This window comes from Lactuca sativa, chromosome 1, assembly GCF_002870075.4.
Source record: "Lactuca sativa cultivar Salinas chromosome 1, Lsat_Salinas_v11, whole genome shotgun sequence".
Taxonomy (NCBI): domain Eukaryota; kingdom Viridiplantae; phylum Streptophyta; class Magnoliopsida; order Asterales; family Asteraceae; genus Lactuca; species Lactuca sativa.
In genome coordinates, this window is record NC_056623.2 from 155,347,555 (window position 1) to 155,370,698 (window position 23,144).

The 23,144-nt window shown below is 33.2% G+C and overlaps 1 pseudogene; it reads right to left on the reverse strand.

Annotated features, from left to right (window-relative positions):
• Positions 1-22,619, reverse strand: part of LOC111908895 (aspartic proteinase 36-like) — a 51,602-nt pseudogene extending 28,983 nt beyond the window's left edge.
• Positions 22,620-23,144: the final 525 nt, after the last annotated feature.

Consider the following 23,144-nt stretch of genomic DNA (forward strand, 5'->3'; position numbering starts at 1 on the left):
AAAGTCCAGCTGCCTCTTAGTTGGCACTCTCGAAAAATCCTTGGGAACCACATCCAAGAAAACACGAATAATCAGTACATCATCGATTGACTTGTTCCTCCCAACCTGAATATTCACAATATATGCCAAATATCACAAGCATCCATGATGTAAGTACCTCCTAGCCCTTACAACTGAACAAATAATTGGACTGCTCCGGGCGCCCCTACTATAAATAGTCAGTTCTCCCCACTTAGAGTATGTACTCTCACCAACTAGCGCTCGAAATCAATGAAAGATTTAAATCAACTGATCCAGTCTATACCTTTGATGACCATCATCTTTCCCAAAGGAATGAAGATCAGATCGATCATAAACCTCTCCCGAAACGTCTCCAAGACACAACCATGATAGAACCTTAAAGCACTCACAGTAAATCGTTGGAAATCTCCACCACCAAAGCGTGATCAAACTCTCCTAGGTTAACATCAAAATTTTTGTTGAACGTAGGATGTACAAATGATCTGTTGGCCCTTGAGTTAAAGAATACAAGACCAGATATATCATTGACTAGGAATATCCCTAATCACAAGCATAAAATACATAAGTGTAAATAATGAAAGAAAAAATAAATATAATAGGAATACATACCAGTGACAACATCTAGTGGTGCTCTGGATCCTAGCCTTGCCATTTCCCAAAAATACCAAATTGTAACATCCTGAAAATACTAAGTAAAATTTCACTTTTAAAGAAACGAAAACCATTCAAATTTATTTCCTCAAAAGATCATCAGAGTAATAAGTCATGGTTTCAAAACAACATCAAGATGAAATCATCAAAACAGAAGTGTGAAATCTGAGTTAGATGTAATACAATCAAGTTGTTCCCTTCCCCTTGCTACAAGAAGTACCTAAAGCATTTAAACTTGAAACCGTAAGCACAAAGCTTAGTGATTTCCCCAAAATACCACATATAACCATGCATACAATAACGAGTCGGTTTTAACCCAACAACCTATTTTAGCTCATGTGTTAGTTCCAAACCAATGACCTATTTCAGCCCACGGGTCTATTTTAACGCGACGTCTTGTGTCAGCCCATAGATCTATTTTAACCAACCATCTATTTGAACAAACAAGTATGTTTCAACCCAGCTTGCAGAATTTATATAGCATATTTTTCAAGAGTCACAAAGACAACAAGCATACAGTGACGCCTAGTGTCCTACAATATAATGAGAAGACTCACCTTAGAGACGAAGTAGACTAACACCTTAGCTCGCAAGGATATAAAGGTTAGTAATACACCCACCTAAAACTAATCGGTCGACCAAAATTTGACCTTATCAAAAAGTCAAAAGTCAATGGTCAAAGTCAATCTCGCATACCACCACGTCGTCGCAAGAAATTTGTTGTGTCATGGTCTCAACTAAAATTAAAAACGCGATTGATTAGCCCTCCGTACTGTGGTCAACACTTTACCATGTCTTGGCAATGATAGATAATCCAAAATACTATTAAATCCTTGATCCGTTAAGTCCTCTATTCAAACTTTCCAAAAAGCTTCATGGTACCCTAAAGATCCATAAAAATCCTAACTATATGAGGTCACAACCTAATGCATTTCAAACACCAAATTAGGTCAAAATGAGAGAAATGGGGTCAAACCCGATACATGGAACCTAATCAACATAGAAGTCCTAGTCAGAACCATATGACGAGACTCATAGGGACCTCAATTATTAATAAATTTGCAAAATTTACTATGATAAATTACTCAAATCTTCCGAACATGAAGAACTAGCTTCAAAACTTAGATCTACAAGGAAAAAACAACAAAGCTGATGGTTTTGGAAGACATACAAAAGTCTAGAAGATGCTCGAAGGGATTGCATGTGCTTGCAAAGTCGTTCCTTTCACCATAATGCTCTTCTTCCTTTTTAATGGCCACCAAGAACACTAAAGTGAGGTTAAAATGATCACAAAGAGATTCACTTGGAGGTGATTGAGGATGAGTGTGGGAGAAACCCTATCCATCATATCCTTTATATATGGCTTAAGGCCTTAGAACTCGGGTTTTGAGCCCCAACCACCACCACACTATAGCAAGGAGTCGACCACGGCGTGGCTATTAAATAAGTCATGTGCCATGGCCCAGGCCCTACTGCATCATGGTGTCGGGGAAATTCCTACCCCCAACATTGCAAAGCACAAGATTTATAACTGGAAACAATGTGTTACAACACCATCGAGCATTCATTTTCATTTTTTGTTTCACTATTGTCTCTAATGGTGAACCTCCAATATCATTCTGAATGGGGAGAAGGGAGGGGGGAAGGAGAACCTAATATTCAAATTTTTTTGATTTGGTACATCCAACAAGTGTTGATCTCAATGGGCTGCATCGCCACCAAAACAATGTGTCGCCAAAGGAGATGATATCACCGAATTTGAAGGTAAATCCCAGTAGAAGGATAATGATTGTACTACGACATCGATGTTGTTAGGATGTACGCATTGTTGATGCTTTTAAATTCAATTTAGGTTTTTATTTTCCAAGATACCTTCCTAAATAGGCTAGCATTAATATCACTAAAGTTGATGGGCTTAAGCATCATATGAGTAAAGTTGACATTTCATATTTGGGTTGGACCAAAGATTTAGACTCCCTAGTAACCATTTAAAACATTATTAATATTATTTTGATAACTAACAAGTTACATACTAATTGTAAGTGTTAGACGTGGTACTAGGTTTAATTATTATCAAGTAAATCAAACTAAAGTCATGGAAAACTAAAGGAACGTAATATAAAGATTAATATCAACCTTTCATGGAGTTAAGATTATGAGGGGTGAATTGCCCATGACCTATGTATTGTATCATTAATAAATTTAATAATGAAGTATTATAAAATAATACTTGAATTTTGAGCTAAGTAGAGACTATTGTTGGGATGTAGGTGTTCAGGGAGCTGGACAATTCATCATAGCCACTTTAGTGATCTTATATTGTGTTTTGTTTTTTTGCTGCTTTAGGTGAGTTGTGATGAACTTAATTTTTATGTGAAATATGTGATATGTTATGTACCGACCACAAATAGCCTATGAGAAGGAAGTGTGGTTGGGGGAATCGGAACAACTAGAGATTAGCCTCTCAGAAGGAAGTTCTGATTATGTCGAGGTAGCGTTTAAGACCACACAAAGCCTCTTTGTGGAAGGTGTTCTGTGAAAGAAAACTAGAGAAAAGCCTCTCAGAGGGAATCTATTTGTGAATGGTGATTAGAATGCTAGCAAGGTTATATGTTTCATTATATGCGATAAAAGTTAAGTAATATGTGATTTATTCCTTGATGTTTATGTATATTATGTGGACTGCATATGATCAATGGTTGAGTGTTGTGATTACTCACAAACCCTTCAACTTACAATTGCTACTTTATACTTTTAGTTGTAGGTCCTTCATGGTCAAAGCGCATGGAGTTGGCATGATTGAGATTTTGGGCACTCTAGGAGGGGAATGGCATCCAGGGTATGCACTCTATATAAAGTAATGGTTTTCAAAACATGTATTAGCTTCCACATTCCTACCATGAATATGTTAATATAACCTAAAAGATGACTTTATGAGTTGCTAATAATTATAAATAAAACCTTTTTAGAGAAATTTTCACTCTGATTTCAAAATTTTATACTTAGAATTTTTGGATGTTACACCTGTCCCCCATAATGTTTGGGCTTAGTGTCATACAGAGTGTCTATTCTTGTTCTTGGTTCTTGGTGAGGCTGAAAGAATGTCTTAGGGACGTTAAGGACGTTTCCTTCATAAAAAATATATTCTTTCATAGATATTTCCCTCACTCCTGTCTTGCCAAATTCTTACAAAGGGTATTGTTATCAAAGTTTATATTAGAATTTATAGACTAGGCTTGGTCGTAGTGTCTTAGGGGAATGTTTCTTTAAGTAGACGTATGGATCCTATACAATTTATGATTTATATGTAAACTTGGGTAGACTTTATTGCACAATCAAGAATTCTAGTAGAGGTACTAGACGATTCTTTCCTGACAATATTGATCACGAAAATGGGCAAGGGTTTATTCCCAAACAGTCGTTTGAATATAATAGATATTGGTATTCCTGCAATTGCACAGAGAATTACTGATTACTTCGATCATTGAGGTCATCTGTAAGACTATACAAAACATGTATGCTCAATACAGTGACCATGGAGGCAAATAAACATATATACCTCTATAATTGTTTCCGAAAAATAAATAACTACTTCTCGACGTTAAATGAAAATAATAGTATGTATTATTATAAGGAGTCATATTGGTTACACTAACAACTTATGCAAAAACAGTGATTCATAAGAGAACGAACAAATATTTAACATGGGAGGAAACATGTACCTGCATCAATATTTTTGGTGATTAATATTCTACAAGGATTATTTTTATAGATATCAACCATATTCGTTGTACATGTAGTAAATAGTGAAACTCTTATATAACTTGAGGGCATGCCATTGCAGCATGGGAATGGTTAAATGTGATGTGCAATAGTCACACAAAGTGTCAAGTTTATGTATATTCTTTGGTATATCGAGTTGCATTCAAAACATGAATAACACATCATTTACCACATCTACATGAGTGGGTAATACCAACATAGTGGATGATCAATTACACCCTACAATTTAGGAATTATGTAATGGTTGGATTTTTCAATCACCTGAACATGTATTTTCTTTTATGAATTCAAGTACAATGTTATTTCATATACCTCCTAAAATAGTAATTCCTTTCTCGGGAATCCTCTGAAAGCCCACACACCACACCTTAGTCCCACCGTAATGTATCGCAACAACAAGATCAAGATTCAATAGAAGGCAATTAGGCTGCATTTTTTAAACAAGTTATCTAGGACTAATTTTTTTTCCCAATGGTATATAACATACGTTGGAGCCTTGTTGGAAAAGGTAGTCTTGAGGTCTTAAATACATAGAAGCTCCACCGTCAAAGTTCAACATTACAGTGGGAAATATGTTTGAGACGTTGAGCTAATTTTTAAAAAATTAAAAACATTTATCATATGGAACAATAAAAAAGAGGATTAGCATTCGTTTAGTCTAGAAAACTATATCTGAAATTCAAGAGTATATATGACATTTTGTTCTATTTAAAGTCTAAAATCGGTGTAAAGAATTAAAGATGGGCTGATGGACATTTAATTAGTAAGGACAAAAAAGGAAGGAATATAAGCAATATTTTGAAGGTTGCAAACCATGAATTAATTGAATAACAAGAATTTCCATTTGGTGTAGCCATAGACAAGAAAACCGACTGTGTGATCTGCACCAACAAAAGTAATACAAAAACATCTTTGACGATTAGTCAAATATCTAAAAATCCCTCAATGATGACACATTAAGAAATAAAAATGTAATTTTATAAAGTTTTGTTGATAGAATTTTAATATTGTACTTACAACATCTACAAAAGGGTGTAAGCCTCTTCAGTAAGGTATGCGAGAGTTATTCCTGAATCAACAATCGTTCTTGCTTGATCATCATTTATGGCAAATACCGATGGATCAATGGACAATGTTTTACCATTGAACGATATAGTATGCAAATTTATACTATAATACCCCCTGCAAAACGTACGTGGAATGAAATTATAGATAATAGGTGTTTCTTTTGACTTAATGAAGTCAATGGTAAAAAGGTTTCCTTTTGACATAAGACAATCACTACTAGAAAACTAAGTAATTACTTATAGTAGAATTGGTAGTAAATCCGTGGGAACAAGGCGTTACCTATAAATTTCCTACAAAAAACGGGTTGTAGGAAATTTTGTCGGAAATCCGTTACTGAAATTCGATTTTCTTTATTTATTTTTTAAATATCTAGGGCAATTTGGTAAATATCCCACTGAAACTAAAAAAAAGTGTTACCCTACTCTTGTTTACCATCTTCTTTTTCCAATTAACGTGATACTCTTAGGCAGTTAAACTTGGACAAGTAGAACTAATTGGACGAATAAGTGATACTCTTAGGATATATTCAAGAGTTTTTGACTCAAATGAAATAGAAAAGAAAAAGAATAGAAGAACAATGTGTGTATGTGTGTGTGATGAAGAAGCAACAAATATTTCTTTTAATTTTAGTACATACAAGCATATACACCATCGGGATCTCATATATTAATGTGTATTTGAATGTTAAAGCATCAAATTTTTAGCGGCGATCCAATCATGTGCACGGATGTTCGTATATGTATATTAGCTAAAATTTCGTAAATATATACTAATTGATGTATAATAAATGTGTGAGAAAAACAAAGCAGAAAAACAACGTACAGTGCTTAAAAGTCGAAAGTTAAGACAGGTCCATCGATAGTTAATTACCAGGGGTGTTCGTTTGAATGGATCGATTTAATCCGATCCGATCAAGTTAATCCAAATTACTTTCGGTTTTAAAAACGTTGATCCAAATAGTCCAAACTAAATTCAAATCCGATCCGAACCTGTAACATCCATAAAATTTGGGCCAATTTTAAACTTTTTGAAACATTAAAAACATTTAAGTCATTACAGTTTATTTTCAAAATACTGTATTCATCAAAGTATCCCCCAGAACCAAATCACGCCTATACCTTCCCGCGATCATCATAAGTACCTGAAGCAATAATCGATAATTGTAAGCTCGAAGGTTTAGTGAGTTACCCCCAAAATACCAACAACATATGCATATACATATAAATGAGTAAACATGCAGATCTAACAAATCACTAATCATGGCAACCATCCTATAACCAGGATACCAATCTAACTACCCGGATGTAAATCAATAAGCATAGCATGCAATAAACCCGAATACAAATCCGAAGGGCTGGCATTGGTGCCTTAGACTCTGTTGATATAGTGAGACTAACTCACCTCTCAACTGTCGAATCAAAGTGACAACTCAAACACTCGTACCATGCACACGAAATTCACCATCTATGTATACCATGAAACCATTTCCGTAAATTACCAATCTTACCGAAATACCCACAAAAGTCAGGTAATCAACCCTTGGTCAAGGTCAAAGTCAAAGTCCAGGTCAACAGTCCATGTTGACCCAATTCGCCGATTGCAGGAGTCGACTCGTCGAGTTCCCTTGAAACTCCCAAAACTCCCAAAAACCCCCGGGTTGACTCACCAAGTCTCTCGAAACTCGTCGAGTGCTAGCATGTCCAATCAGTTGGAAAAACCCCATGTGATTCGTCGAGTCATCCTTCTAACTCGTTGAGTCCATGCGGAACCTTCAAGGCTAATCTTCATCGGACTCGCCGAGTTGGCCATGCAACTCGCAGAGTCTCTACAGTCCCATCTTATTCAGACATTTTCAAGCCAATCTAAAGCCCCATATTGCAGATCTAGGCTCCTAAGGCATACTTCTTATGTAAAGGTGCAGAATTTATGCACTTGCAATGCTCTAAACGCTTAGAATGTCAAATCCAAGCTTGAAATGGGGTTTAACTCAAAAGGAAGGGTCCAAACTTTCTAAGGCTGAAGACTTTATAGACATAGGGACTAAGCTAAGTTCAGATCTGAAGTTATGAATTTAGATCCCAACCCATACTCAAAATGGCCAACATAAACATGTAAGAAAGCCCTAATCTTATCCTAATGAGATCTACAAAGAGAAAGGGTCAAGGTAACTTCTTGTTACCTCCAAACTGATGTCAAGAACCAGAAGGGTTAGATCCATAAGCTCCACTTGCACTATTCCTCTTAAACTTCAAGTCTTCTCTTTGAAAAACACCTTCCGAGATTGAAAATCACCCAAGAATGGAGCACACACACGTATTAGGTTTTTCTGGACTCTCAAAGGCTATAAGGGGAGGCTAAGGGGCAAATGATCCTTTATATAGGGTGCAAAACCCTCGAAAATTTGGGTTTCATCCTCCAGCTCCAACTCGTCGAGTCCTTCCTCCGACTCGGCGAGTTGGTCACTTAACACGTGGCCAGGACACGCTCCTACTCGACGAGTCAAGGCATCCGACTCGTCGAGTAGACCTTAGAATTATGAAATAAATATTGAAATTCCATACCTGAGAGTCGGGGCATTACAGAACCAAAAAAAAAATTATTATTCGGTTGGATCGGTTTTCTCAATTCAGATTTCAAGAATTAAGACATTTTAATAATTATATAATTGTAGTATTAACTTACTCTAATAATATAAACTAAATAATATTGATTAATTTGTTGTGAACTAAATTTATAAACAACTATCAAGAAAAATATATTATAGTTTACTACTTTATAGACAACTTTTTTTATACAAAGTACATATCAAAGTATTACAATAGATGAATAAATTTAGTCAACTAAAATTATAATTTAGTAAATTTATAAACTATTAAAGATATATATTAAAAAGAACAAAATAATAAATTGTTATTTGGTTTTTTTGAACAAAATAATAAACCACATATGATGATAATCCGATCTCGAATCCATTTTGGAGAACCAAGATGCCCCATGAAGCCGATCAAATAAATATCCATTCCTCATAAGTGGATAATGGTTCTTCACCGTAAGCTTATTCAACTCCCTATAGTCGATACACATACAATCAGATCCATCTTTATTATTCACAAATAGTATAGGTGCTCCCCAAAGGGAACTATTAAGTCTGATAAACTCCTTGTCCAACAACTCTTGAAGCTGTATGGCAACTCTCGCATCTCAAGAGGTGTAAGATGATAAGGTTCCATGACTATTGGAGCCGCAATCAAGGTTAGATCAATCTAAAAGTCCAGCTGCCTCTTAGTTGGCACTCTCGAAAAATCCTTGGGAACCACATCCAAGAAAACACGAATAATCAGTACATCATCGATTGACTTGTTCCTCCCAACCTGAATATTCACAATATATGCCAAATATCACAAGCATCCATGATGTAAGTACCTCCTAGCCCTTACAACTGAACAAATAATTGGACTGCTCCGGGCGCCCCTACTATAAATAGTCAGTTCTCCCCACTTAGAGTATGTACTCTCACCAACTAGCGCTCGAAATCAATGAAAGATTTAAATCAACTGATCCAGTCTATACCTTTGATGACCATCATCTTTCCCAAAGGAATGAAGATCAGATCGATCATAAACCTCTCCCGAAACGTCTCCAAGACACAACCATGATATAACCTTAAAGCACTCACAGTAAATCGTTGGAAATCTCCACCACCAAAGCGTGATCAAACTCTCCTAGGTTAACATCAAAATTTTTGTTGAACGTAGGATGTACAAATGATCTGTTGGCCCTTGAGTTAAAGAATACAAGACCAGATATATCATTGACTAGGAATATCCCTAATCACAAGCATAAAATACATAAGTGTAAATAATGAAAGAAAAAATAAATATAATAGGAATACATACTAGTGACAACATCTAGTGGTGCTCTGGATCCTAGCCTTGCCATTTCCCAAAAATACCAAATTGTAACATCCTGAAAATACTAAGTAAAATTTCACTTTTAAAGAAACGAAAACCATTCAAATTTATTTCCTCAAAAGATCATCTGATCTATAAGTCATGGTTTCAAAACAACATGAAGATGAAATCATCAAAACAGAAGTGTGAAATCTGAGTTAGATGTAATACAATCAAGTTGTTCCCTTCCCCTTGCTACAAGAAGTACCTAAAGCATTTAAACTTGAAACCGTAAGCACAAAGCTTAGTGATTTCCCCAAAATACCACATATAACCATGCATACAATAACGAGTCGGTTTTAACCCAACAACCTATTTTAGCTCATGTGTTAGTTCCAAACCAATGACCTATTTCAGCCCACGGGTCTATTTTAACGCGACGTCTTGTGTCAGCCCATAGATCTATTTTAACCAACCATCTATTTGAACAAACAAGTATGTTTCAACCCAGCTTGCAGAATTTATATAGCATATTTTTCAAGAGTCACAAAGACAACAAGCATACAGTGACGCCTAGTGTCCTACAATATAATGAGAAGACTCACCTTAGAGACGAAGTAGACTAACACCTTAGCTCGCAAGGATATAAAGGTTAGTAATACACCCACCTAAAACTAATCGGTCGACCAAAATTTGACCTTATCAAAAAGTCAAAAGTCAATGGTCAAAGTCAATCTCGCATACCACCACGTCGTCGCAAGAAATTTGTTGTGTCATGGTCTCAACTAAAATTAAAAACGCGATTGATTAGCCCTCCGTACTGTGGTCAACACTTTACCATGTCTTGGCAATGATAGATAATCCAAAATACTATTAAATCCTTGATCCGTTAAGTCCTCTATTCAAACTTTCCAAAAAGCTTCATGGTACCCTAAAGATCCATAAAAATCCTAACTATATGAGGTCACAACCTAATGCATTTCAAACACCAAATTAGGTCAAAATGAGAGAAATGGGGTCAAACCCGATACATGGAACCTAATCAACATAGAAGTCCTAGTCAGAACCATATGACGAGACTCATAGGGACCTCAATTATTAATAAATTTGCAAAATTTACTATGATAAATTACTCAAATCTTCCGAACATGAAGAACTAGCTTCAAAACTTAGATCTACAAGGAAAAAACAACAAAGCTGATGGTTTTGGAAGACATACAAAAGTCTAGAAGATGCTCGAAGGGATTGCATGTGCTTGCAAAGTCGTTCCTTTCACCATAATGCTCTTCTTCCTTTTTAATGGCCACCAAGAACACTAAAGTGAGGTTAAAATGATCACAAAGAGATTCACTTGGAGGTGATTGAGGATGAGTGTGGGAGAAACCCTATCCATCATATCCTTTATATATGGCTTAAGGCCTTAGAACTCGGGTTTTGAGCCCCAACCACCACCACACTATAGCAAGGAGTCGACCACAGGGTGGCTATTAAATAAGTCATGTGCCATTGGCCAGGCCCTACTGCATCATGGTGTCGGGGAAATTCCTACCCCCAACATTGCAAAGCACAAGATTTATAACTGGAAACAATGTGTTACAACACCATCGAGCATTCATTTTCATTTTTTGTTTCACTATTGTCTCTAATGGTGAACCTCCAATATCATTCTGAATGGGGAGAAGGGAGGGGGGAAGGAGAACCTAATATTCAAATTTTTTTGATTTGGTACATCCAACAAGTGTTGATCTCAATGGGCTGCATCGCCACCAAAACAATGTGTCGCCAAAGGAGATGATATCACCGAATTTGAAGGTAAATCCCAGTAGAAGGATAATGATTGTACTACGACATTGATGTTGTCAGCATGTACGCATTGTTGATGCTTTTAAATTCAATTTAGGTTTTTATTTTCCAAGATATCTTCCTAAATAGGCTAGCATTAATATCACTAAAGTTGGTGGGCTTAAGCATCATATGAGTAAAGTTGACATTTCATATTTGGGTTGGACCAAAGATTTAGACTCCCTAGTAACCATTTAAAACATTATTAATATTATTTTGATAACTAACAAGTTACATACTAATTGTAAGTATTAGACGTGGTACTAGGTTTAACTATTATCAAGTAAATCAAACTAAAGTCATGGAAAACTAAAGGAACGTAATATAAAGATTAATATCAACCTTTCATGGAGTTAAGATTATGAGGGGTGAATTGCCCATGACCTATGTATTGTATCATTAATAAATTTAATAATGAAGTATTATAAAATAATACTTGAATTTTGAGCTAAGTAGAGACTATTGTTGGGATGTAGGTGTTCAGGGAGCTGGACAATTCATCATAGCCACTTTAGTGATCTTATATTGTGTTTTGTAGTTTTGCTGCTTTAGGTGAGTTCTGATGAACTTAATTTTTATGTGAAATATGTGATATGTTATGTACCGACCACAAATAGCCTATGAGAAGGAAGTGTGGTTGGGGGAATCGGAACAACTAGAGATTAGCCTCTCAGAAGGAAGTTCTGGTTATGTCGAGGTAGCATTTAAGACCACACAGAGCCTCTTTGTGGAAGGTGTTCTGTGAAAGAAAACTATAGAAAAGCCTCTCAGAGGGAATCTATTTGTGAATGGTGATTAGAATGCTAGCAAGGTTATATGTTACATTATATGCGATAAAAGTTAAGTAATATGTGATTTATTCCTTGATGTTTATGTATATTATGTGGATTGCATATGATCAATGGGTGAGTGTTGTGATTACTCACAAACCCTTCAACTTACAATTGCTACTTTATACTTTTAGTTGTAGGTCCTTCATGGTCAAAGCGCATGGAGTTGGCATGATTGAGATTTTGGGCACTCTAGGAGGGGAATGGCATCCAGGGTATGCACTCTATGTAAAGTAATGGTTTTCAAAACATGTATTAGCTTCCGCATTCCTACCATGAATATGTTAATATAACCTAAAAGATGACTTTATGAGTTGCTAATAATTATAAATAAAACCTTTTTAGAGAAATTTTCACTCTATTCTTAGAATTTTTGGATGTTACACCTGTCCCCCATAATGTTTGGGCTTAGTGTCATACAAAGTGTCTATTCTTGTTCTTGGTTCTTGGTGAGGCTGAAAGAATGTCTTAGGGACGTTAAGGACGTTTCCTTCATAAAAAATATATTCTTTCATAGATATTTCCCTCACTCCTGTCTTGCCAAATTCTTACAAAGGGTATTGTTATCAAAGTTTATATTAGAATTTATAGACTAGGCTTGGTCGTAGTGTCTTAGGGGAATGTTTCTTTAAGTAGACGTATGGATCCTATACAATTTATGATTTATATGTAAACTTGGGTAGACTTTATTGCACAATCAAGAATTCTAGTAGAGGTACTAGACGATTCTTGCCTGACAATATTGATCACGAAAATGGGCAAGGGTTTATTCCCAAACAGTCGTTTGAATATAATAGATATTGGTATTACTTCGATCATTGAGGTCATCTGTAAGACTATACAAAACATGTATGCTCAATACAGTGACCATGGAGGCAAATAAACATATATACCTCTATAATTGTTTCCGAAAAATAAATAACTACTTCTCGACGTTAAATGAAAATAATAGTATGTATTATTATAAGGAGTCATATTGGTTACACTAACAACTTATGCAAAAACAGTGATTCATAAGAGAACGAACAAATATTTAACATGGGAGGAAACATGTACCTGCATCAATATTTTTGGTGATTAATATTCTACAAGGATTATTTTTATAGATATCAACCATATTCGTTGTACATGTAGTAAATAGTGAAACTCTTATATAACTTGAGGGCATGCCATTGCAGCATGGGAATGGTTAAATGTGATGTGCAATAGTCACACAAAGTGTCAAGTTTATGTATATTCTTTGGTATATCGAGTTGCATTCAAAACATGAATAACACATCATTTACCACATCTACATGAGTGGGTAATACCAACATAGTGGATGATCAATTACACCCTACAATTTAGGAATTATGTAATGGTTGGATTTTTCAATCACCTGAACATGTATTTTCTTTTATGAATTCAAGTACAATGTTATTTCATATACCTCCTAAAATAGTAATTCCTTTCTCGGGACTCCTCTGAAAGCCCACACACCACACCTTAGTCCCACCGTAATGTATCGCAACAACAAGATCAAGATTCAATACAAGGCAATTAGGCTGCATTTTTTAAACAAGTTATCTAGGACTAATTTTTTTTCCCAATGGTATATAACATACGTTGGAGCCTTGTTGGAAAAGGTAGTCTTGAGGTCTTAAATACATAGAAGCTCCACCGTCAAAGTTCAACATTACAGTGGGAAATATGTTTGAGACGTTGAGCTAATTTTTAAAAAATTAAAAACATTTATCATATGGAACAATAAAAAAGAGGATTAGCATTCGTTTAGTCTAGAAAACTATATCTGAAATTCAAGAGTATATATGACATTTTGTTCTATTTAAAGTCTAAAATCGGTGTAAAGAATTAAAGATGGGTTGATGACATTTAATTAGTAAGGACAAAAAAGGAAGGAATATAAGCAATATTTTGAAGGTTGCAAACCATGAATTAATTGAATAACAAGAATTTCCATTTGGTGTAGACATAGACAAGAAAACCGACTGTGTGATCTGCACCAACAGAAGTAATACAAAAACATCTTTGACGATTAGTCAAATATCTAAAAATCCCTCAATGATGACACATTAAGAAATAAAAATGTAATTTTATAAAGTGTTGTTGATAGAATTTTAATATTGTACTTACAACATCTACAAAAGGGTGTAAGCCTCTTCAGTAAGGTATGCGAGAGTTATTCCTGAATCAACAATCGTTCTTGCTTGATCATCATTTATGGCAAATACCGATGGATCAATGGACAATGTTTTACCATTGAACGATATAGTATGCAAATTTATACTATAATACCCCCTGCAAAACGTAGGTGGAATGAAATTATAGATAATAGGTGTTTCTTTTGACTTAATGAAGTCAATGGTAAAAAGGTTTCCTTTTGACATAAGACAATCACTACTAGAAAACTAAGTAATTACTTATAGTAGAATTGGTAGTAAATCCGTGGGAACAAGGCGTTACCTATAAATTTCCTACAAAAAACAGGTTGTAGGAAAAACCCTCGTGGGTAATTTTTTCCTACAAATTAGCTACAGACGTTCCTACGCATTTCCTACGGAATATTCTGTTACAAATTTAACTACGGAATACCTACATAACACTTTAACTACGGAATACCTACAGATTACCTTCGGGTTATTTAGCTACGAAACTTCTACAAAATACATACGGAATATTTTCCTACGGAATACCTACGAAATGATTTTTCCTACAGAATACCTACCAACTACTTTACCTACAGATTACCTACCAACACCTTTTCCTACGGAATAACTACCAATTGATTTTCCTACAGTATACCTACCACCTACTTTACCTACAGATTACCTACCAATATCTTTTCCTATGGAATACCTACAGATTTTATTGGATTTTATTTCCTACAGAATACCTACCGAATATTTATTTCCTACAAATTTTCTATGAAATTTTTACTAGTTTTTATTGCTATATTAAATTTATAATTCCTACAGAATATTTATTTCCTACAATTCAGTAAAAAATTTGTTGCTATATTAAATTTATAATTTAAAAAATATCCAAACTTTCTGCTAAAAAAACCAAATAAATAATTAAAATAATAGTCAAATACCATTACATTCATTACCATTAAAATAGTCACTAACATACCATTCATACATTCAAATACTCAAAATACCATTACAATATCATTACAAAAACTAAGAACTAGTCAATAACATAACGTAAATTTAGTGTTCTAAAACAGAAACTAAGAACTACTTGGTGGATTACCGTACGGATTGATTTGTTTCATAAAAGCCGCCAATTGTCGTTGCACTTGCACTTGCAATTCCATTTCATTTCGTATTTTGTTGCATTTGCAAATTCATTTCACTTTGCTTTTCTTCCATGGCTTGTTCCATGTTTGACATTTGTTGTCGCAACTCGTTTACCTAAATATAGCAAGACAAACACATGCAGTTAGTAAATGTAATTCAACTTTAAACCATGATAGCAATGTACTTTACTTTCAATTCAATATAAAACATACTATTGATAATAACAATGTACATTGTTTTTAATATTCATAATAGTAACTTTTAATATGCTTAATAACATATCACAAATGTGACAAATTAAATGAATATTTCATTAATGCCTTTTTTTGAAGCAGTTATTAAGTTAGATATTTATCCGATTAACTTTATAAAAATTGATTCAAATTAAGAAAAAAAATAAGTTTTACAATTAACAAATAAAAATGTTATAAAAAAAAATTAACATACTGATATAAATTGCTAATTAATGAGTGGTAAAGGAAAATACATGTAATGACATTTTAATATATGGTTAAGTAAATATGACAAATCAATTTTATGTCATAGAATAATTTTTAAGTTAAAAAAATTCTTTCGTATCTGTTTGGAAAATATACATATCGAATTATATAAATACTTTTATAAATTTAAATTAACTATGCCACTTTTTCATCAGCTAATAATATTAATAAGAATTTTCACAATTAGTACCGTAAATATATGCACTCCATAGTTCTTTTGGTTGAGATTTTATTAACAAATAAATGGTATAAAATAACTAATTCACTTTGAAATCTTTATTCATTTTCAATATTTCATAAATTAACAAATAAATATTGAATAACTAATAGCTGAAATCTTTATTCATTTGATAGTTGCTGAATTTATCTACATTTTTGGAGGTTGGTGTCAAATAAAACTACGAAAACTATTGTGTCAAATAAAACTGTGAAATGTGAATTAGGATAAAAAAAAAAATATACATTCAAAATGGTTCTAAGCAATGGAAACATGGAGACCAAGCATGTGTTTGATGGAACTCCTCCTCCTACTTTACTGGATGATTCTAAGCAACAAGCGAGGCAGGGAAAGCACATAAATCGACATGTTACAAGTATGGAAAGCACAATTGAAATCACAGGAAGAAAGGCTACATAATGAACTCTTGTATTTAAGTCAATTTGGGACAAAGGCAATTCGGTCTGTTTTTGCCTATAAATTTTTTTGTGTTAATATACTTCTATGGCTAGTGAAATACACATCAGCTTCTAAATAATCCAATTTGTGTGTTTGTGTGTTTCCCTGTAACTGTATGTTGTTGTATGTTGTCTATTAAACAATCCAATTAAAAGTCAATAATTCATTCCTTAAATCAAGTTAATAATACACTGAAAATTTGAAGTTTTGCAAAAGTTTGAGCAAACTAAAATCACAATACATAGCCGCGGGTGTCGTTGATGGTGGTGTTGGGGCAGCGAATGCAACTGCGAAACAGTACTAGCAGCAACTGAGGCGTCTAGAGGCGATAACAACTGCGACGACTAGGGTTGGCCATTAGTCGCCAACGAACGGATGGCGGTGGCAACGGATGCATTTCCCACCGTTCCAGCGCAAGAGGGGCAGCAGCCTCGGTGGTTTACGACCCACCATCGTTTCTTGTCCCCGGCAGACGGCTGGATGGTCGCCAGGTTATGAATGAATGCTTGAATGGCGGTCTTCCAAGAGAACGATGGCAACACGCACCCAACTTCATTCCCCGGTGCTAGGATGGACACGAGGTGGTTGCTCCGGTGGTTTGGGTCTCCAACTGTGGTGATGCGCGACTCGGTGGAGGAAGGTAGCGGCACCGGAAGTTGAGAGAGCAGTGGTGGTGGATGAATGCCTCATTAGGTTTAGGGTTAGGGTGTGGACGGGAAGGAAAGGGTTATATACTTGGATCCTTAAACTAGTTCCCATATTAACACATGTAGTCCCTCTCTTCCTTTTTCTTTCAAAACAAAACCCTAATTTACCCTTTACACCCTTGATTTCAATAATCCTTTTCATTACAAGTCCAACATTTACAAAGCAACCCCTTTCTCTATAAATTATTCTCAATTAAGATCCGTAAATTACCATTAACCCCTCCTTCTGAAAATCCTTACAATTCAAGTCCAAAATGTCATGAATCAGGCCTTGACTTATGAAAATATTTACAAATTAAGTCCCACAATCACACTTTAACCCGTAGAGATATAAATCTTGTCATTTGGCTTTCCAAACCAACTCCCAACTAATTATTATTTGGTTTTGGACAATAATAATAATAAAATCATAATAAAATTACTTCTCGGGGTTCCGGATTTATAATTAATTATCCCGTTTTAAACAGGATGTTACATAATCATTATACTTTGATTGCTTTGTTTTTACAAAGTTATACATCATATAAGCGTATGTAGAAGAATGTGAATCATTAGAACTCATTACTATATATGATACAAAAAAAGAATAATAAAGGTAAATGAGTAGTGGGTTCTAACGATCCATACCTTTTGTATGTAAGTTTATGTTATGTATAAGTTGGTGAAAACAAAACAATCAAAGTATGATGATGTTGTGAAAAAAATGTAACGATAAAAATGACATTAGACCCTTGAAAAATAGAAAATTAAAAAAAAATTAAAAAAAAAAAACTGCAGGTAATTCGTAGGTAAATACCTATGGATAAAGGCTATCCGTAGGTAATATGTAGGTATTTACCTACGGATTACCTACGGGTTTTTTTATTTTGTATTTTTGAAGGTGTAATGTCATTTTTTTTTTCGTTTCATTTTTTTCACAACATTATTATACTTCGATTGCTTTGTTTTCACAAAGTTATACATCATATAAACGTATGTAGAAGAATCTGAATCAATAGAACTCATTACTATATATGATACAAAAAACTATTTATGTTTGTTCTTGAGCCACAATTAACCTCATTAAACAAATACGTAATATACTGAACATAATACGTACATATCGTTTGTATGTAAATGTGTGTATTTATTAGTATTTGTGTATAGAAAATAACTTTCATTTATATTATATAAAAAAAGAATAATAAAGTTGTAAATGATTAGTGGATTCTAACAATCCATACCTGTGTATATAAGTTTATGTTATGTATAAGTTGGTGAAAACATAACAATCAAAGTATAATGATGTTGTGAAAAAAATGTAACGATAAAAATGAGATTAGACCTTTGAAAATAAAAAATAAAAAATAAAAAAATAAAAAATAAAAAAAAAACAAAACTGTAGGTAATCCGTAGGTAAGTACCTACGGATAAAGGCTATCCGTAGATAATCTGTAGGTATTTACCTACGGATTACCTACGGGTTTTTTTTTCTATTTTTGAAGGTGTAATTTCGTTTTTTTCGTTTCATTTATTTCACACATCATTATATTTTGATTGCTTTGTTTTCACAAAATTATATATCATATAAACGTATGTAGAAGAATGTGAATCATTAGAACTCATTACTATATATGATATAAAAAAACTATTTATGTTTGTTCTTGAACCACAATTAACCTCATTAAACAAATACATGATATACTGAACATAATACGAACATATCGTTTGTATGTAAATGTGTGTGTTTATTTGTATTTGTGTATAGAAAATAACTTTCATTTATATTATATAAAAAAATAATAATAAAGTTGTAAATAAGTAGTGGGTTCTAACGATCCATACATGTGTATATAAGTTTATGTTATGTATAAGTTGGTGAAAACAAAACAATCAAAGTATAATGATGTTGTGAAAAAAATATAACGATAAAAATTACATTAGACCCTTGAAAAAAAAACAGTAGGTAATCCGTAGATTACCTACGGATAGCCTGTAGGTAATCTGTAGGTATTTACCTACGGATTACCTACAATTTTTTTTCTATTTTTGAAGGTGTAATGGCGTTTTTTTTCATTTCATTTTTTAACAACATCATTATACTTTGATTGTTTTGTTTTCACAAAGTTATACATCATATAAACGTTTGTAAAAAAATGTGAATCATTAGAATTTATGTTTGTTCTTGAGCCACAGTTAACCTCATTAAACAAATACGTGATATACTGAACATAATATGTACATATCGTTTGTATGTAAATGTTTGTATTTATTTGTATTTGTGTATAGAAAATAACTTTCATTTATATTATATATAAAAAAAAAGAATAATAAAGTTGTAGATGAGTAGTGGGTTCTAAGGATCCATACCTGTGTATGTAGGTTTATATTATGTATAAGTTGGTGAAAACAAAACAATCAAAGTATAATGATGTTGTGAATAAAATGTAACGATAAAAATGACATTAGACCCTTGAAAAATAGAAAATAAAAAACTGTAGGTAATCCGTAGGTAAATACTTACGGATAAAGGTTTCCCGTAGGTAATCTGTAGGTATTTACCTACGAATTACCTACGGTTTTTTTTTCTATTTTTGAAGGTATAATTTGGTTTTTTTTTTTCTTTTCATTTTTTCACAACATCTTTATACATTGATTACTTTGTTTTCACGAATTTATACACCATATAAATATACATAAAACCGTGTATACGCATAGATACACATACACACATACATACACATACACAAACATACTCAAATACGTACATACACATACATATATACACACATACATATATATAAGCACAGATATACATACATACACATACATAAATATATATACATATACTCACATACATACATACATACATAAATAAATACATACATACACTTACTTATACAAATATATATATATATATATATATATATATATATATATATATATATATATATCCCCTAATTATCATCGTTTTTTATTATTTATACATTAAATGTATATTATTTTAACTTAATGATGTGTTAAAGTTGTTTTTTTTTTGTTTGTTCATTTGTTTGTGTGTTAAACACATTCGTTACGATTATTATATATTGTCATGATGTTTATAATTATTATTATTGTTATTAGTACTATTATTCTAATTTTAAATTTTTAGTTTTTTAAATATTCAAAGCAAAAGGATCAAAAAAAAAATTTAAGACTTGATTATTGAATAATAATAATAGTAATGGGAATAATAATAATAATAATAATAATAATAATAATAATAATAATAATAATTTAAAGTCGTTGGTATTTCGTAGTTATTCTGTAGCAATTTTCTTATGTGGGTAGTATGTGGCTATTCTATAGCTAATTACCTATGGAATACCTACATGCTTACTTCCGTCGTTATTCCGTAGTTATTCTGTAGGTAATTACCAATGAAATACCTATAAATGTGCGTCCGTTGTTATTCCGTAGCTATTTTGTAGCTATTCTGTTACTAATTTAGGGCATCCCCTTCCGTAGGAATTCCGTTGGTATTATGTAGGTAATTACCTACGGAAATTTTCCGTAGTTATTATTTTGTGGCAAAACCCTTTGTTTTCTAGTAGTGAATAGAAAACTTACTGTGATTTGACCGAGGAGTAAAGACGATATATGGCACCATTGGTTGACCAAGAACTAGAAACCCACCTCCATCAGTAAAATAATGAGCGAACGAATTAGGAGCAATCCCCTGCGAAGAAAGTTGGGATATGATAGGTAAACCGCGCTGACCCAACCCCAGAATTCCATCAACTGCTCTATCGGATTTAGTTAAGACCCCAGTTTCCATTGTGCTACAACTGTTGCATAATTGACAAAATAAACGGTCTTTTTAAAGAGTGTTAAATGATTTTGTAACTGTGGAAAAGACGGAAGCAAAAGTGAATTGTATAAAAAATTGATAACTTACCCAAATACAATAGAAGCTGAAGTATTTGATGATTTCTTATCTGTAAAAATGTTTCTAAATGAATTATGTCGGATACATGATGGCTTGATGTTGCACTACCATCTCCACATTGGATATTATAAGTGCAGTGATATGTGAACAACAGGCCAATTCATAAGATTAAGAGAACATATTTGGTGTGAACAACAGGCCAATTCATAAGATTAAGAGAACATATTTGGTGTGAACATGAGACATGAGAAGATGTTGATGAGTTTGAATGGTCATAGAGCGTAAGCGAAATCTATTCAAAGAAAGAAAAAATCATAACAAAGTACAAATACTAGTTGATTCACAAAAGTGGCACCTTATAAAAAAATGAATTATAAGAAACGATGAACATACATTAAATCCTCTTGATGTAGGGCAATCATTACAAGGTTTGCAACCGATCCATAACACGTCACTTCCGGTGTCAATTTGGACGTAGTAGTCTTTTGGTGGAGATCCCAGGCTCACTGTTGTGAAGTAAATCCTACGAGATAACCAAATTACAATATATCAATGTTCCTATATAACTCACGATTCACAATCTTTAAGATATTAGTTTAAAAGAAATAGTTAGTAAAAGATTGGGTTCTAAAAGGAATATTAAAACACAAGCAATGAAAGCAATAATCTTTCCGGTTTTGGGTAACTGCATATAAAGTAATGGAATTAGGGTTTTGATATTTCCACTGAATATTTTTATTCTTCCACTTAAAAAATAAAAATTTTGAACCCTTTTACTCTTGAGTTAATATTGGAAAGATAGAAAAATGTTATCTATTTAATATCGGAGTGTGAGAAAGAGAGATACTTCATAAACACATTATTCACTTATTTTTTACAAGATATCGTGATCACTTACTTTGAAAAAGAAAAAGATTGCTCACTTACTTTTCTAAAATAAATCTTGCATTAAATCTTATGTCCAAAGAATTTATTAAGAAAAAACAATCTTACCACTTTTTCCAAGTAAATTGAGGAAACCAAAATTTTCAAGTTCAGTTTATATATAATGTGACATTTTATATGTGTTTGACACATAATACACTCAAAATGATCTACCAAGGGACGGTTTTACCCTGTTGTAGCTGCTTCCAGTGTTTCTAGTTATTCTAGTTCAATGTGTCCGAGCAATAAATTATTCAGTGTGATGATGTTTGATCGATAGAAGGGTCATAATTGTGTAAATGCTTTGCTGGTCAATCATGAAAATTGTGTTACTTTAACAGAAGGGCAATGTGGGCTCGACAAAATTCATTCAATATGGTGGTCACTATGAGAGATGATAGGCTGCTATTCTTGTTATAGTATTTCTTCTTTGCTTCCTACATAAACATTATGTCATATTTAGCACACTCTTACTTTATTTCATGTGTGTCTTGGTTGTGTACCAATTGTAACATTGCATTTTTGTCTAGCCTATAGTTCTTGTCGTTAAAAAAAAAAACAGAAGTAATTCAATTTTAACAGAACCTTAAATCACATGTGATTAATAACTTAAATATGAACTGTCAAGTAGAAATCACTTGGCCAAATAGAAATAGAAATGTCAAAAAGAAAAGAAAAAAAGTTGTATGTTTACGTGTCACTTGGCAGCACCTGCATGGCGTCAAATGAGAAGAAAAGAAGGAAAGAGAAATAGTAGATAAGTGTGTGTGTGTATAACGGAATGGAAAATTTATGGCTTCTCAAGATTATAAGTTTTTGTTTCATTTACAGCCCTGTTCGTGAACTCTTAGGCAGTTAAACTTGCACAACTAGCACTAATTTGACGAATAAGGAGGATATATTCAAGAGTTCTTGACTCAAATGAAATAGAAAAGAAAAAAAAACAGAAGAACAGTGTGTGTATGTGTGTGTGTGTGATGAAGAAGCAACAAATATTTCTTTTGATTAACAAACGACTATGAAACAATTATGAACGGAAA